The sequence below is a fragment of the Pinus tabuliformis genome, chromosome X (genome assembly GCF_031772625.1).
Source record: "Pinus tabuliformis cultivar Carrire ecotype Pingquan chromosome X, CPIR1, whole genome shotgun sequence".
In the NCBI taxonomy this organism is placed as follows: domain Eukaryota; kingdom Viridiplantae; phylum Streptophyta; class Pinopsida; order Pinales; family Pinaceae; genus Pinus; species Pinus tabuliformis.
In genome coordinates this window covers 980,200,174-980,217,580 of record NC_142308.1, presented here as the reverse complement: position 1 = coordinate 980,217,580, position 17,407 = coordinate 980,200,174, and the positions used below count along the sequence as shown (strand labels likewise).

General features: G+C 34.3%; 1 long non-coding RNA gene across 1 annotated transcript; it reads right to left on the bottom strand.

Annotated features, from left to right (window-relative positions):
* Positions 1-11,629: 11,629 nt before the first annotated feature.
* LOC149143002 (uncharacterized) lies at positions 11,630-12,527 on the bottom strand. Its single transcript, XR_016265003.1, has 2 exons — positions 12,173-12,527; positions 11,630-12,067 (listed from the first exon to the last, which is right to left on the bottom strand). It is a non-coding gene; the product is annotated as an uncharacterized LOC149143002 (long non-coding RNA).
* Between the last annotated feature and the right edge of the window lie 4,880 nt (positions 12,528-17,407).

The following is a 17,407-nucleotide window of genomic DNA, read 5'->3' as shown; positions in this document are numbered from 1 at the left end:
TTATGAGTAATTTTTCTTTCTGCAAACTGTGATGCTTGATTTACTACAATTGAGTTTTTACAAGCAATTTCTTTTACTGCAAAGTGTGTTACTTTTTTTTCTTCTGCAATAGAGGTTATTTAATTTCCGCAAGTGTGATTTCCTTAGTTTACAATATTTGTTTTTTCTTTTTACTGCAATTTATCTTTTGATATTTTCAAATGCTAAAAGAACCCCCCGCTCTCAATCCAGGTGCTAAAAAGACTTTCTAGCTAGCAGGAAAATGCTAGGAAGTGTGATGCTATTCAAAGAACTATCTCAAATTCCGGAAGAAGCCGAAGTCTCTGCTTCATAGAAAGAACACATATTGGCATCAATTAGAAACCGGTCTACTCCTCTAGAAGAAGAGAATCATGAAGAACCAAAATATCTTACTAGGTGACGTGGCCTAGAGCATCCCGAAAATTAATGCCACACTCGAAGACCATCAAGCCGATTACCAGCTGACAATGGTGGAGTTTGAAGGTAAATTTTTTTATCACCCTATATCTGTTTTAATTGATCCCAGTGCTATGTTAAGTTATGTAAGTCCAAAGGTTGTGGAACGATGTAAATTACAGTCGATTAAGTTTAAAAATTCTTGGCTAGTACAGCTAGCAACACGAGCAAAGAGACGTGTGCTAGCCAAAGTTAATGATTGTCCACTTGAGATAGCAGGTCAGCCTTTGAAGGCAGATCTAAACATACTTCCCCTTGGGTCGTATGATGTGTTGATAGGCATGGATTGGCTGGAAAAATGTTGGTCCATTATAAATTGCAAAACAAAAACAATCTGCTACAAGAATGAATTGGGAGAGCAGCAGGTAATGCAAGGCATTCTGAGGCCAGTACAGATATGGCCCATGACTGCTTCACAACTCGAAAAGTGTATCCGGAAAGGGTGTCAAGTATATGCTATTCAGGTCAGTTATGCTAATTCAAAGGACAAGACTGCCACCTTAGGAAGTATTCCAATAGTTCAAGAGTTTGCAGATGTGTTCCCTGAAGAGATACCAGGACTGCCACCCAAGAGAGACATAGATTTCACCATTGAATTGGTGCCAGGGGCAGCCCCGGTGTCCCGAGCTCCTTATCGTATGAGCACACCAGAATTGACAGAGCTGAAAATGCAGTTACAGGAGTTATTAGATAAAAACTACATCCGCCCCAGCGTGTCACCCTGGGGAGCTCCCGTGTTGTTCGTCAAAAAGAAGGATGGAACCCTTCGCATGTGTATGGATTACCGTCAACTGAATAAGTTGACAATTAAGAACAAATACCCATTACCTCATATTGATGAATTATTCGATCAGGTAAAAGGGGCTACGATATTCTCTAAAATTGACTTGCGTTCGGGATACCATCAGATCAAAATCAAAGAGGAAAATATAGCCAAAACTGCCTTTAGGACTCGCTATGGGCACTATGAGTTCATAGTACTACCTTTTGGGTTAACCAATGCCCCCGCGACCTTTATGTGCTTAATGAACAACATATTTCATCAGTATTTAGACAAATTTGTGTTAATCTTTATTGACGACATACTGATATACTCTCGAAACATCGAAGAGCACAAGGAGCATCTTAGACGGGTATTGCAAACTCTCTGGGAGCATCAATTATATGCCAAATACAACAAGTGTGATTTCTTTAAGGAACAAATTCAGTACTTAGGACATATTATTACTAAAGATGGAATTGTGGTGGATCCCGAAAAGATCAAGACCATAATGGAATGGCCAGTACCAAAGGACATAATGGATATAAGATCCTTTATGGGGTTAGCAGGTTACTATAGGCGGTTTGTGGAAGGATTTTCCAAAGTGGCCTATCCTATCACCTCCCTGCAGAAAAAGGGGAAAATTTTTAAATGGACAGCTGAATGCTAAAAAAGTTTTGAACAACTCAAGCATTTGCTCACTATTGCACATGTATTAAGCATAGCAGATCCAGGTAAAGACTATGTGGTATGCATGGATGCATGTAAGGAAGGTGTAGGAGGAGTCCTTATGTAGGAAGGTAAGGTAATCGCCTATGAGTCAAGGAAGTTAAAGGAACATGAGCAGAAATATTCTGTCTATGATTTGGAGTTGGTAGCTGTCATTCACACCCTAAAGATGTGGCATCACTATCTGTTGGATAGAAAATTTCTGCTAATGACAGATCACCACAGCCTGACTAGTTATTTTAATCAACCTACCATAAATGCTAGATAGGCACGGTGGTTAGATTTTCTGAGTGGGTTTGAGTTCGAGATAAAAAATTTGAAATGGAAAGAGAACCATGTAGCAGACACTTTAAGTCGAAAGGTACACTGCCTCTACGAAATTTCTTGCAGTGAAGGGCGGATTACCTTTGATGAAATGGTTAAGGAGGCAGCAAATCAAGATCTGAAAAATCAGCAAATACGACAGCAAGCTCAAAATCCAACCAGCAGCGAATATCAACAAGGTTATGCGATGGATTCTGTCGGCCCGTTGAGATATAAAAAAAGACTATATGTGCCCAACCAGAGTAACATTAAAAGTCTGATTTTAGATGAATTTCATAAGAGTCCCTACGCGGGACATCCAGGTTACCAAAAATTGATTACCGCACTCCAGAAGGAGTACTACTGGCCAGGCATGAAGAAATATGTAGCAAAATATCTGGCACAATGTTTGGAATGTCAACAAGTCAACACGAAACATCAGCACCCTGCGGGACTATTGCAGCCACTACCAATTCTGGAATGGAAGTGGGAAACCATCTCTATGGATTTTATAACAGGATTACCCAAATCTAAAAGAAGCAACGACTCTATCATGGTGGTGGTGGACAAATTAAGCAAAGCAGCCCATTTTATACTGGTACAATCCACTTTCAAAGTGGTGCAGATTGCCAACATCTTCATGCAGAATGTTTTCAGGTTACATGGACTACCAAAAACCATAATTTCTGATCGTGATGTGAAATTTACATCAGCCTTCTGGAGGACTCTGTTTGAGGGGTTGGGAACTCAACTAAATTTCAGTACTGCCTATCACCCTCAAACAGATGGAAAAACAGAACAGGTGAACCAAGTAGTGGAAGACATGCTGAGATCGTACGTAATGCAACAACCGTCAAAATGGGAAGATTATCTGCATTTGGTCAAATTTGCGTACAACAACAGCTATCATACTTCTTTGCAAATGAGCCCATTTGAAGTGTTGTACGGAAGAAAATGTTGCACACCCTCCAGTTGGGGGGGACCTGAAGACAAGTTGTTGTTGGGGCCCGAAATGCTAAGGGAGATGGAAGAGATGGTCAAGAAGGTATGGAGCAACTTAAAGGCAGCCCAAGATAGGTAGAAGAATTTTACCAATAGGAAGCGAAGTTTTAAGGAATATCAAGTAGGTGATCATGTGTATGTGAGAATAAGACCTAAAAAGAGTACGTTATAGTGGAGCGGGTGCAGCAAACTGGCACCCCAGTTTTGTGGGCCATTTCAAATATTAGCAAGAGTTGGGCCAGTGGCATACCAACTTGCTCTACCAAGCCATATTCGGGTTCACAACGTCTTCATGTGTCTGTCTTAAAAAGATACATTTATGATCCTAAGCATATAGTTAGTTGGCAAGATATCCAGGTAAAAGGGTAACTTAGGTAGACCTAAATAATTTTGATATTAAGGAAAAAACTGATGTAGGTTTTGTTTGTTTCAGGTCGAGCCGGAAGGAGAATTCTCGGTCGAGCTGCTAAATATACTCGGATGGAGAGGAGTAATGCTGCAGAAACGAGCCATCACCCAGGTTAAAGTGCAATGGCAGCACTTTGGACCGGATGAGGCTACCTGGGAGGATGAACAGCTCATGAAAGAAGCATATCCGGGTCTGTTTGTGTCCGGAAAACATCGGGACGATGTTTGATTTCAGGGGGGGAAGATGTGATATCCCCAGATATACTGTAAATATTTGTTTTACCACAGTAAAGACAGATATACTGTAAATATTTATTTTACCACAGTAAGCAGATATACTGTAATATTTTGTTTTATCACAGTAAGAAGCAAACTAGTAATTATGGTTGTTAATGTTAAGTTAAACAATGTTTTAACTTTGAATTAGGAAAATGTTGTGAATAAAGCAGGCTCTGTAACTTCTCAAAGGGGAAGTTGGAAAAGAGCAGTTGCTTGAAAGAAAAACCCTAACTACCTCCCCATGCTCCAAAGAAAAGAGTGGAGGGGAGGAAAAAAACCTCGTGTTGAAAGGTCAGACGGGAAGAAGGGGATATGACGCTAAGTCTGGTGAGGACTAGATAGCGTAGCACTGTGTGCGAATAGACTTGCAGAGGACAGTGGTCTTGCAAGTAAGCTAGGGGGGAGATTTGGTCTGGAGGACAAATCTCATGGATGGGTGGATAAAGAGCAGCAGATGATAAGGTGTCTTCTACCCTGAAGGTCTTTTTCCTTTAAAGAACCAGGTATGTAACACCATCTTAAACTATTTGTTGCTCAGTCGAATTTATAAGACTTTATATGAGCATTAACTGGAATGATAGGTATCTAAATATATACATGTTCAGTAATTAGAGAAAATACAGGAACGAAAAGATATAGTCTTGGTTCAATGTTGTTTAACCCTCGGTAACAGAAGAGATTTAGAGACAGAACTAATTGGATTAAACTGGTTACTGAACTGACCCTAGGTCTCTGGAGAGCTTTAGGTAGGGAAAACAGTACTGTTTAGTTAAATGTCATCATCTAGCAAATCTTCTACAGACACACTGTATGTAGAAATTAAAAGAAATAGTTCTGGTAGTTCATTTTCTGGGAATTGTAAATAATATGAACTAGTAGATCTGCTTATTTCATTATCTAGAAATTGAACTTTTTATAAAGAAAAATAGATCCGTTTATTTCATTCTCAGGAGGACTTAAATAATTATAGAACCAACTTCTTTCTTTCGAGACAAATTATGGCAGAGAGAAATTAACACACACAGAGTTGGGTATTAGCGAAACCCTAATAGCACAACTAACTATCTGAAATAATGAAGTCAGAGAATACAAATCACTAAATACCCAGTCCATAATCAAGAACTGGAAGAACTACGAAAGTTAGTTATAGTAAATGTAACCAGACTGGAGGAACTAGGACAAGAGCCACCAGTTGCCAAGTAAGTACAGCACTGGGAAATTTATTCTATGAACTTTGAAAAACATTGAAAACACTACTGTATATTATTAAGGATAGAGCTGCAAGGCCGCAACAGTTAACACAGGCAGAGTTGCAGTAAAATATCAGATACATATTAAAATGGTGAGACTCTTGTCTGTATTGAAGAGGCTAGTCTTATTGCTAGAGTGTCCCAATTCCATCACCGGAAATTCAGGAAAGCGCTTGAGATTGAAAAAATATCGAAAAATCTCAATAGAGAGGATGGCTAGAAGATCAGTAGTTGCTAGGTCCCAACCCTCTCCTCCTAGTCATTGTCTTCCTGTCTTCCCCTCCTTTTGTTTAGTTTTTTCTTGTTGTTTTTAAATTTGCCCTGGTTTACTGTTTCTTGTGGCCTTTGTTCTTTATGATTGATTTTGGTGGCGATTTTTATGTTAATAAAGAAAATAGTCTAGAAATTAATCTATGATAATTTTAACCCTTAAATTAACCATTTTTAAAAAAATTTTAAATATTAAAATATTTTTTCTTCCCTTAAATTACTTTAATATTTATATATTAACTTTTGTAACTATTAAATTAGGAATTAATTTATTTTTAATTAATTTATTTTAAATATGTTTATAAGTGTTTAGAACAATCCCTTTTCAATAAAAATATAACTAAATATTCCTATTTATAACTTTTATAACTAACGACTCTAATTTTTAGATTTAATAACTTGGATCACTTACCATTAATTTAAATTATTTTATTTTGTAATTTATTTGTTTTAATATATATTTATGATATCATTATCATAATTTAAACTACTCTATTATCATACCCTTAAATTACTCTATATTTATTTAACTTTTATAAATAATTATTATTTTAAAATTAATCTAGTTTATAATTGATTTATTTTAATTTTTATTTATAAATAAGGGTATGAAATAGCCCTTTGACTTATATTTTAATAAGAATTTAACTAGTTATTTATATGTTTAATTACTTTTATAACTAATACTCTAATTTTTAGATATAATAACTTTATTAACTAACTATTACATTAAATTAATTTATGTTGTAATTTTATTTTTAATACATATTTATAATTGTAAGTATATAAAAAGGGTCCATTTTAGAACTAATCGGGGTAACTTATCTAATTAATAATGGTTATTATCCTGTCCTAACTAACCGGTCAAATCTAGTCGTTGTCAGTATAGTCGTTACCTGAATATAGCTGTTGGAGGTTCTGCTCTATCTATTTAACATGCTATGCCTGATCTGTTCATTCAAGTTGTCCTGACAATGAACCACAATGGTTGGTTCGAAACGCGTCGACAAATGAAATCTCATGTGATTTGCGCCGAAAAATATCTCATAAACTTGATATGGATCATAGAAGCCTCAATACAACAATGGTGAGACTCTGCTGTAAAAACCTTTATACCACAATTAAATTAGAGTCGAACCCATAGAAAGGTTCGATGACCCTCATGAAATCAACACAAGAACACACAACGCGTTATACGCAAAAGAATCAAACAGTGTGAGAACCTTTCGCTCATAGAAATAACACCAGACAACATGGAAAATTTTAGGGGCGAATGTTCGCCCTTTGGTGAAATTAAGAGGTTTTAAATTTTTAGTGGGCGAATATTTTGTATCATAGCACATTTTTACAAATCACCTCAAATAGCCCACCTTATTTTAAGGGAGAGGGTAAAAAAGGTAAATTTAGCCCTTGAAACTAGGAATTACAACCTTCCATTCGCTCATTTTCAAGAATATGTTTTATTTAAGTGAATCCATTCAGCGATTTTCAAGAATAGGTTTTATTTAAGTGAATCCTATGGGCCAAATACCATATTTATAAAAGAGGTATGGTAAATTAATAAAAATATAAATAAATGAGAGGTATGGTAAATAAATAAAACATTTTTTATATTTACTCCATAAGTCACCTTATATACATGCAAGGGTGTAAACAAATAAAAATATAAGTAAAGTAGAGGTATGGTAAATAAATAAAACGTCTTTTTATACTTACTCAAAAGGTATGGTAAATAAATAAAAATATAAATAAACTAGACGTATGGTAAATAAATAAAACCTCTTTTGATATTTAGTCCATAACCCTCGTTCTATTTATGAAGGCTCAAGAAAGAGGTTTTATTTAAGTGAATCCTATGGGCCAAATACCATATTTGTAAAAGAGATATGGTAAATTAATAAAAATATAAATAAACAAGAGGTATGGTAAACAAATAAAACATTTTTTCATATTTGCTCCATAAGTCACCTTATATTTACCAACACTCAAAAAATGTGTTATATTTAGGTGAAACCTATGGGGAAAATACTATGGGACAAATACCATGGACTAGATTGTTATTAATACCATTCAAAAAAACATTATTAACCCCAATATTAGTATTAATAAAAATAAAAATGGCACACGGTATTGACCCATGGTATTCACCTGGAATGTAGCCTATTTAAATGGGGGAATTAAACTAGCATAGATCCATCTTTACTCTGGATCTACTAACCCCCGAGAGGTATGAAATATCGTGATATGCAAACTAGCATAGAGTGAAAAAATATTTGATCCCGCTCGGCGCTTGGTGGATCAAGAGTAAAAATGGATGTTTAATTTAATGTATGTTAAACATTTTAGTTTGGTTAAAATAAAAAATAAAATAAAATTCAACTATTAATTTTATTAATTTTTATAAATTACTAATAGTAATTTTTAAGCTCTAGGTTTATGATAACCCATGGTATTGACCCATGGTAATACCATGGTATTCATGTGAGCATAGACTATTTAAAGGGGAAATTCTATCATCTTAGATCCATCTTAATTCTGGGTCCTCGGTCTACCAAGTGCTCAGAGGGATAAATAGATTCCATCCCCCTAAGAGTGGTAGATGTGGAGTTAAGATGGATATAGGTTGCTTTTTATGATAATGAAGATATTAAATAGACTTAGGAAATTATATTGTAAAAACATCTTAAGGTGAATGGTTACAACATAGACATTGGACAAGTATATTTGTATACTTCTGTTTTAAACTGAAACAAATCCAGGGCTAAAAGGAATGGATTGATTGCACTAGTCATCCTTCTATAACTTTCCAACATATCTTGGAGTAAACAGATTGTAATTTGGGTAATTTTTCTAACTGCAAACATGAACATACTTGTGTATTGGCATGGTGGTTACGAGGTCCCTAAAAGTGATGAATTTGAATTTTTCTTGGTTTTATATATAGTATTAGGTTTTTTCTCATGCTTTCTGTGAATGACACGGGTGAATTTTATCCTACACCCACTAGGTTATCGATATGTAATTTCAGTAATTTTGATTTCAAAAGATATTTTAAAGAAATGCAATGATTGCATTTGTGTATTCAATAAACACACTATTCTAATGGAATTCTGCATTTGTGGTTTACCTATATAGATTCCATGGAGAAGTGTTAGTGGTGTGACATCAATTGTCCTCAAGCAGAGGCTTTAGTTTTACTCTTTTTGGAAGCAAATACTTTCTTCCAACATTTTTGAGTTCCATGAAAATTTTGAAAGTCCTAATAATATTCAATTATGGGTTCAAGAGAGACATAGTATTCAATTATGGGTTAAAGAGATCCACACTGAATGATCTATTGGCCTTATCTTCACTTAGTTTAAGACTATTCACTTGGAGAGCCTGCATGTGCCCCCACTTCAAGAGCATAGTAAAGTCATGTAGAACTTAGAGAAGCTATCTTTAAGCTTTTAGTGAAGAATGGAAAAATGTATGGGTTCAATAACAGCCAGTCGAGCATTAAGCTTCCAATAATGCTAGATTTTAACCTGGAGCACTTTTGTGATTTGGAGGAGATGCCCCCTTGTATTTGTGACACATCTTCAGTTGTGAATTGGACTATTACTAACTGTCATTATGCTAAGTTCTCTTATGCTTTTCTAGTTTTTCTTGGATATCTACAACGTTTCAGGTAGGAAAGTACATTCTGTTAATGAAAATTTGTCTTGATAGAAAGACCCAATTTCAAATTCTAATGCTTTCAAAAAACATTGTATAACTGTGATGTTTCTAAAAGGAAAGCATATTTTTTCAATTTAAGTATCATGATCCCATATTCCAACTTATTTTTCAATAACCCAATAGGCTTTGTAGCTTTGAATAAATCCGTGTCTTTTGATAAGATCCTCTTCCAAATTAGAATGCAGGTTCCTTTTGGCAATAACCACATACAATGTCTTGATTTTGTTATTGAGAAAATAGAGGTTGTGAAACAAGCTTGTGCCATACAAGGACTTGATTCATTGATTATGTATCAATTATGGCTCTTGATGTAACAATGTCTTGATTTTGTTGCTTGAAAATAGAGGTTACGCTTTACTATTTCACAGAATTTATTACAATCTTTCCATAAGTATTGATTTGTAATCTCAGTCATTGAGGGATGACAGTAATGACAAAGGTAATATTCCATGGTTTGAAGTTACCCTCTTACTAAATATTTAAATATATCACCACAATTTAACTATTAGTTAAAGGAATTGTATTTGATTTGTAAACAATTCATTGCTTGATTTATAGATTTTTATTTTTTCCCTTTTTAATTTTTTTCTTAGATTTGGTATGAGATATCTTCCAATATTTGGGTTCCCTAGTTTCCCCACCATAGCTATGAGGTTCAGATGCTATCATTAAATATTCTCAGAACGTTACAACTTTTCTAGTAAGTGTACTTTGAAACTGTTGTTGCTTTTCAATGGTGTTAATGTAAATAAGCACTACAACTAGTGCCATTATTTAGATTAAGTGCCAAAATCTAGGTGGTCTTGTAATGATGGAGTGATTGTTTTCTAGCTACTAAGGCCATATGCATATTTATTTCTTATGTTGTCCTGAGATATTCAAATTCAGAATAAGAATTGAGGTCTCATTTCCACTGTAGATTGCAGTCAATTTCTTGAACATAATATATAGTAGATTATATTTTACTAACCAACTGTGGATGTGATCCCTCGCAGGAAAGGAAATTCAAAGTGACTTTGATTTCACATTGATTTGTCAAAACATCCACACAGGAAAGGAGATTCAAAGTGACACTAATTTCACACTGATTTGTCAAAATGGAGGCAAGAGAAAAGGAAACTTTGTATTCAACAATGCTCTTAATTTCATATGTACATGCACAGACATATTAGTAGAAAATATTGAAGGGTTGCCTAAGTAATATTTTCCATTCCACTACATTCTTTACAGCTTGTAAATAAATAACTCGGAACAATTCATTACACTACTTGTTATTCTTTATTAATCAGTGGTTAAGATTTTGATATTCACTGACTAAGATTTTTCTTCCTTATGTGAAATTGTGTGTTCTATAATGCTTCTTTTCCATTCACTATGTATAGCATATAAAGTGTGTCTAATGGAGTAGGAAGATTGGAAATTATTGTGATCCTTGAACTATGTTACAAGGCAGAAACCCAATGGGGTAGGGTAGGTGCATCCCCACAAAGGGGTCACAAATACCAAAGTTGGTATTGGCTAGTGCCTTGAGATAGAAAATTTCCTTTCCCCTTGTATTAACAGTGAATTCGGAGAGGATTCTAATATTATCTTTATAAGATTTATATTAGTTAAGATTGATGAATAAAATTCATGAAACGTGAGCTAGGATGTCCTTGCAAGGTGGTTGTTGATTATTGGAAGCTATGATTGCCATTATGTCAGGCTAGGTGGTCACACTCCCTTGATCGTGAGAATGATTGTGATCAAGATGGAAGACTTCATAGTCTGGATTGATTGTTTAACATTGATAATTAGTGGGCTCATTCACAAAAGCTTCTATTTCACTAATCCTTTTTATAGAGTTGTCAGATTCAATTTTAAAAGGTTTTAATCACACTATAGAGTTGAGTTCTGAGAGAGTTGTGATTCACAGTGTTAAGTATAGCAGCTATGACACTTGAATGAAGACAAGCATAGTAGATGTATCAGACTCTGTTATAAGCTTACCTGCATATTATAAGGGACTTGGTTGGCTTTTTATAATTTTATAAACAAGTTCCATTTCGTGGAAATGTGAAAAAAAACAGTGATATTGCCACCATGTGGCTCTTGTCATATATGGTTTTATACTTTTTCAAAAAATTCTCTAAGAGTTCACAATGCTAAGATTCACTAGGACCTTATAAAGTTTTATTATTTAGTGAAAGATTCACCAAGATCTTACAAGATTTTATAATTGATTAAAATATTTGAGAGATTCGCCAAAAAATTATATATACATATTATATTATTGATAAAATCGCCTTCCATTTTTCCTATATACCATGGGGATTCACCCATTTATTATACATATAAATTTAGAGGGTTCTTAAAATTTTCAGGCCACAATAAACTCAATACTTTCTAGAAGGAGAGCAAGGTGTGTTGCATCGATCGAAGGAGACTTAAATAAAGCAATAAACAGTCCTTTATAATTTACAGCCGAGAGAGTTTAAAGACACAGGTAGTACCAGGGTAACCCGATTATCAAAACGAAGAAATAGACTTATCTAAACAACTAGGTTTCCAGGTCGTAAATGACCAAAACCCTTCATTCAAACCCATTAAAATAGACCTATTATGCTTCTGTTACAACAATAGGAAATCTCCTTAGCCATTTAGTCCATCTGGCAGTTGTCTATAACCCCTTTACATATATAAACACAAAACTAGCGTGAATCTAGTGAAACTGACCAGAACCCTAAATCATTTGCATAATGCCCCTGACTGTCGAAAGCTAGAAACTGCTATGGTCTTACTCGAAAATTCTCGGTTGTGGAAGGCTGGTAAGGGAACTCGCACCTTTTGGAGCAGCGAAACAAAACCCCCAGCCTCCTCGCCTTTGTTCCTGTAGATTCATGGAAGAAGATGTGTCAGCGAAGACCCGAGGTCATTTTACAATGCCGAAATAGACAAATTCAAAAAAAAAATAACAAGGATCATGCAACCTTACCTAGTTCATGGAGTTGGTGTCAAACAGTAAACGGAAGAAATTTCCATGGAACCGCCTCCGTTATTACACAGTGGCATGATGCACCAAGGTAAGCAACTAGATGGAAAATCGAACCAGACACCCGGAAATGGGGAAACCAAAATGAAATGACAAAATGAAATGAACTTCCAGCCATCGGGCTCGAGTAACCCTCCAAAGCTTGCCCAGCCGTAGGATCCAGAACTCAAGGGCCACACCATCGATGTGAGTAGCATCCCGAGATCCAACAGACGAGTTACCGTCCTACCACGCCACATTACCATGGCCAGGCAAGGTTATTAAATGTTAGAAGGGGTAGACAGATCCGTCAGCAGATGACTGTAAAAAAATAAATAAAAATCTAAGTAATAAATGAGACCACAGTCGGCAACAGAGTACATCCAGAACACGCAGAAAGGACTAGTATTGGAGCTAAGCATGTGAAACAGAGCACTCACTGTACCTTGGAGAATGTATCATGGTTTGATTTAATGATCAGATAAACTTTAAATTACACCGAATCAACCCATGTAGTATTATTAAGATAATGATCAAATTATCTATATGTACAGTGACTAAATCTCTAAAGTATTATTAGATTTCCTTTTGTAATTACTCATGTATATGCGTGTAAAAAACATGTGCATTGGTGTTGTGACATATCTTTAATAATACTTTCTTGTATCTTTTGAAGCTCAAATAGCATTTTTATATATTGATGATGGAAAATGATGATTGTGATAGCTTCCTAAAAGGTAAAATGTCAAAACTAGATCATCAGAATGACAAAAGACTAATTCTTTGAATTCATCATTCCCCACACTGAAAATCTTGCAAATCTTGCATGGCCTTGTGCACTAACAGAATTCATCGTTCCTCACATTGAAAATCTTGCAAATCTTGCATGTCCTTATGCACTAACAAAACTGGAAATTTTGTACCTTTCGTTATCACGTGGGTAAGAATATCCAAGTTACTCTAAGTTCTCCTACTTTTCATGGCAATCAACCACCTTGGCTTCTTCATGAGTATTTTGGCATTCAAATCCTTGATATGAGAATGTAGCTTCATGTTGACTTTATTAAGTTTTAAATTGTTGTTATACACATCCTTTTAGGCATATTCTGATTGCGTGGCTTGATAACTTCATTCTCCTTCTTAATATATCTTTCCAAAACTTCCAATTCTATGGTCTCGTTGTTTTAATGCTTATATTGTCTTTTTCTCCTCAAAGGCATCAAAATGGTGGATAATATGTAGGAGTTGGACCATGATATGAAAATACAGGTAAACTGTAAGCAAGGATTCAAGTAAAGAACTACTGTGCCTTTTCTTCTTGTGCTTTTTTTCCAAAGAATCAATATAAAAATAAGCTTCTCACCGAACAGTCAATTTCTGGGCATCCTTTCCTCTATTATGGTAATGGTGTTGATCATATAGGAGTGGATGCCTTTGATACTTCTCTATTGATCATAAAGGAGAGTTTGAGTTTTCTTCATGGTCAATTACTCACTTCATTTCACTTGGTTTTTTTCCTTGTCATATTGCTAGTAACTTTCTGATACTTCTCTTTAAATTCTGGGTTGATTCCAAGTCTAAGAATCCTTTCTCTTAGTTCCCTTTTTCAGTGAAGTTTCCTTTGCAATTGAATCTTGCTTTTCTTTTCCACACGGGTTTTATTACTTTTCTTTGCTAGCAATTTCTTCACCCTTGATTTTACTAACTTCACTATTTCTCCTCTTTTATCTTTGGTTCGAATATTTCTTGTTTCGAACCAGAATTATTTTCCTCAGGTGGCTCAGTGTTTGAAATTTCAACAAACTACACAAGTTCAGGATTTGGAGTCTCGACAGGTTCAAGATTGTTTATAGGCTCAAGAACTGAACTTTCCATAGACTCCATACGCTCCATAGCTTTGGGAACTTCCATAGACTTTGGGTCAGGAATTACTATAGACTTAAGGTTTCTGTTTTCACAGTTGAAACTCTTTTACTTAAATTTAATTAAAATTGTTACAAAATATCAAGTCTTTATTTTATTTTTTTCTTAGTTAATTTTAAATAAAAGTATTATAAAATATTGATAATAAAATTCTTACTTAGCTTGGTCAATTCTCATTTAGCTCGGTCAGTTTGTTGTTAATATTATAACTCATCATGTTACTTTCACTCTCAACCATAAGTAAAACATCTAAATGCTCATACAAAATAACATAATTTTAAACCAACTATAAAATAATTAAAAAAAGGTTATATTTCTTCTTTCAAATGTTAGTGTTTTTATATTTTCAAAAATGTTTCACCAAAAACTTAAATAAATTATTTGAATATTCATGTTAACTAATTTATTTTAGTATCAACTCCATATAGAAAATAAAAAAATAAAAATAAAAATAATGTTAATAATAAAATACTTTAATGCTAAAAGTAAAAGTGAAAATGTAATTGGAAGTAAAAAATTCAGTTAATTCATAATAAAAATAAGAAGAGAGAGATGTGTAAGTTATTTAATTTTTGATTATAGATTTCAAATTAAATATAAGTTCATAAATAAACTATTTAAAATCCATGTTAACAAAAATATTTTTGTGTAAATTATGTATATAACGTATATGGCTAAAAACAGATATGAATATAATATATAAAAAATTGAAAAGGAAATAGGGTTAAAATATTGAAGTAATCTTATTATTATCTATTTTGACATTTTTAAAGCATAGTTTTGGTTAATTTTGTTTAAAATTTAATAAAAAATTATTGAAAATGCATATTTAACTAGACGGAATCTAAATGCTCAAAAGAATTTTCAATGCATTGAATTCATTTATATATTAATATGTAGGAGTTGGACCATGTCATAAATGGGTTCAAATCTTTTAAAATATATATATTTTTTTTAATTTTATACTTTAATAATGATTTACAACTCAATAGATTTGATAAACATCATAGTCTAAATAAATCCATACCAATCTATCAAATTTTAAAATCATTTGTTTCCTGATTTTCTTACACCTACAAGTATTCCGCCCTCTGGTTTTACTTGCTGACATTAGTTTTTGCTATACTGTGACTATAAATTTGATATGGGAAATGGGAATTCCTTTCTTTGTATGGCAACTTCTTTTCTTGTATTACTAGCCAACTAACTTTAAATGTGAGTGCGCCGTCAATAATACGTGACGCTTACAGATTTCATATGATTCACGATTACAGAGTTGCTGTTAACGATCCGCTGAAATGTAAAAATCCTTTGGAGGAGAGAGGATGTTATCTGTGTTATATTTCGATACTCGTAAATCATTATTCTAAGCATTTTATTTTTTCAAGTTATTTTAACTTTAAAATATTATACAAAGAAATTATTTTTTTAAGTGAAAAGGTTTTTTTTTTTTTTTTTTAATTCCAATCTTTTTATCTTTTATTAATTGAATTTCTTAGCATTTTTAACTTTACCCAAATACTTTTCTATTTCATATCTTTTCCTCAGTTATGTAATGGGTTGGTGGGAAAAGATTGGCTCGTGACACTTCTGGTGAATTCTAATTCGTGTTTTCATTTCTTTTCTGTTTATTATTGGTTTTTGGAGCTAAATGACTGTGTATGAGCTCATGTAGCACGGTAGTATCTTGTCTACTTATTTTTGGCAGCAATAAAGTTATTTTGACTAGGAGCTTGAACTACTTTATCTACCGTGTTACCAACTACTTTATTTCTTGAATGAGATGAGAGTCTTTGCAATTTAAGTCTCACTTTGCTAATATCCTTACTCATCTTTCACTATAGGTCCACCCTAAAGGACCACACTTTGGTCAAATTAATACCTCTACGAATTAAGCTAACATATATATTCAAAGAGAAAAAACTACTTCTTCTATTGATTAAACAATTTTTTTTTCCATATACTAGATTTTGTATACATCAATTAGTCCCAATTATCTACAAATACAAACAAATATAGAAGCCCTATAGAAGCGCATAAGGGAAAATGACCCGAGACAATGGACAAAAGCATCCACGAAAGAAGCATGAAACTAGTACAAAAGGTGCCGATATGGAGAAAAAGTCAAACAAAAAAAATGAACCTTGCAACCACAAAGAAAATGCAAAATGAAATGCACGGCAAAAATCCAAAGAGATCATATCTAGCATTATATGAAAAAAGCCCTCGAACTGGAAATAGATCCATTGACGAGGAAATTGAACCAGATTTGACCATGACCGAAGTCCCTCTCTTTTAAAGTATGGCTGCCATAGTATTCTTCTCATGGAAAATGTGGCAGAAAGAGATAGAGTTGAAAGTAACCATCATGGACTTAATTTCCTCCAACTAGTGTAATAATGATGGAACCTCCAATGTGGATTGGCCCTTGGCCCAGTCAATGACTATCTTCAAATCCCCGATGATCAATATCTCTTCCATAGCAAGCTAGGATGTACAATGAATCACCCCCTATAATACCAGCACCTCAGCTCTATATGATGTCAGATCTCCTTGACCACAAGAAATGAAAGACAAAGAATGGACTCAAGATGATGGTGGCTCCAAACCCATGTGCTCCATTCGTGGAGGCTCTATTAAAAAAACCACAGTGGATATATTGTCAAGGTGCTTGAGAGTCCATTGATGCTTATGACACCTAGGTCTCCATGGCCCAATTTCCATAAAGAAGGCCACAATTTTCAGTATGGTGGATCTTGAATATGGTGCATTATTCTTGAAAATGCATTCATTCCTATAGCACCAGATGCCCCCAAAATATATATAGTGGAATAGTCATGAAATCTAGGTAGCTATTCGTCCAGTTGAGGAGGAAAGATGCAATAGAATACTTGACACCCCTTAACATTTGAGCAAGCATGCGTATATATATGAGGACGCAGAGCTCATTTGGAGACAACAACTTCGCATCTCTCTCTACGCATTGGATAGGGGTAAAAGGGAAGGCGTAGAAATAAGTAGAGTGTTCATAACTCATGCGCTCTACCGTAGAAGTGCGTAGTTTTACCGGGAGACGAGTGTAGGTGCAGAGGTACGGTTTGAGGTGGATTGTGCAGAACTTAAAGGAGGAGTTCTTGGTGCCTCGGGTGAGCACCCTCCTACCGTATGAGGTTGGCACATGTATTGTAAAGGTTGTCTATGCCTTGGTTGTAAATTATTCTAAGTATAGACTTGGAGTTTTGCCAAGTATACTTGATGATGTATTATTGAAGAACT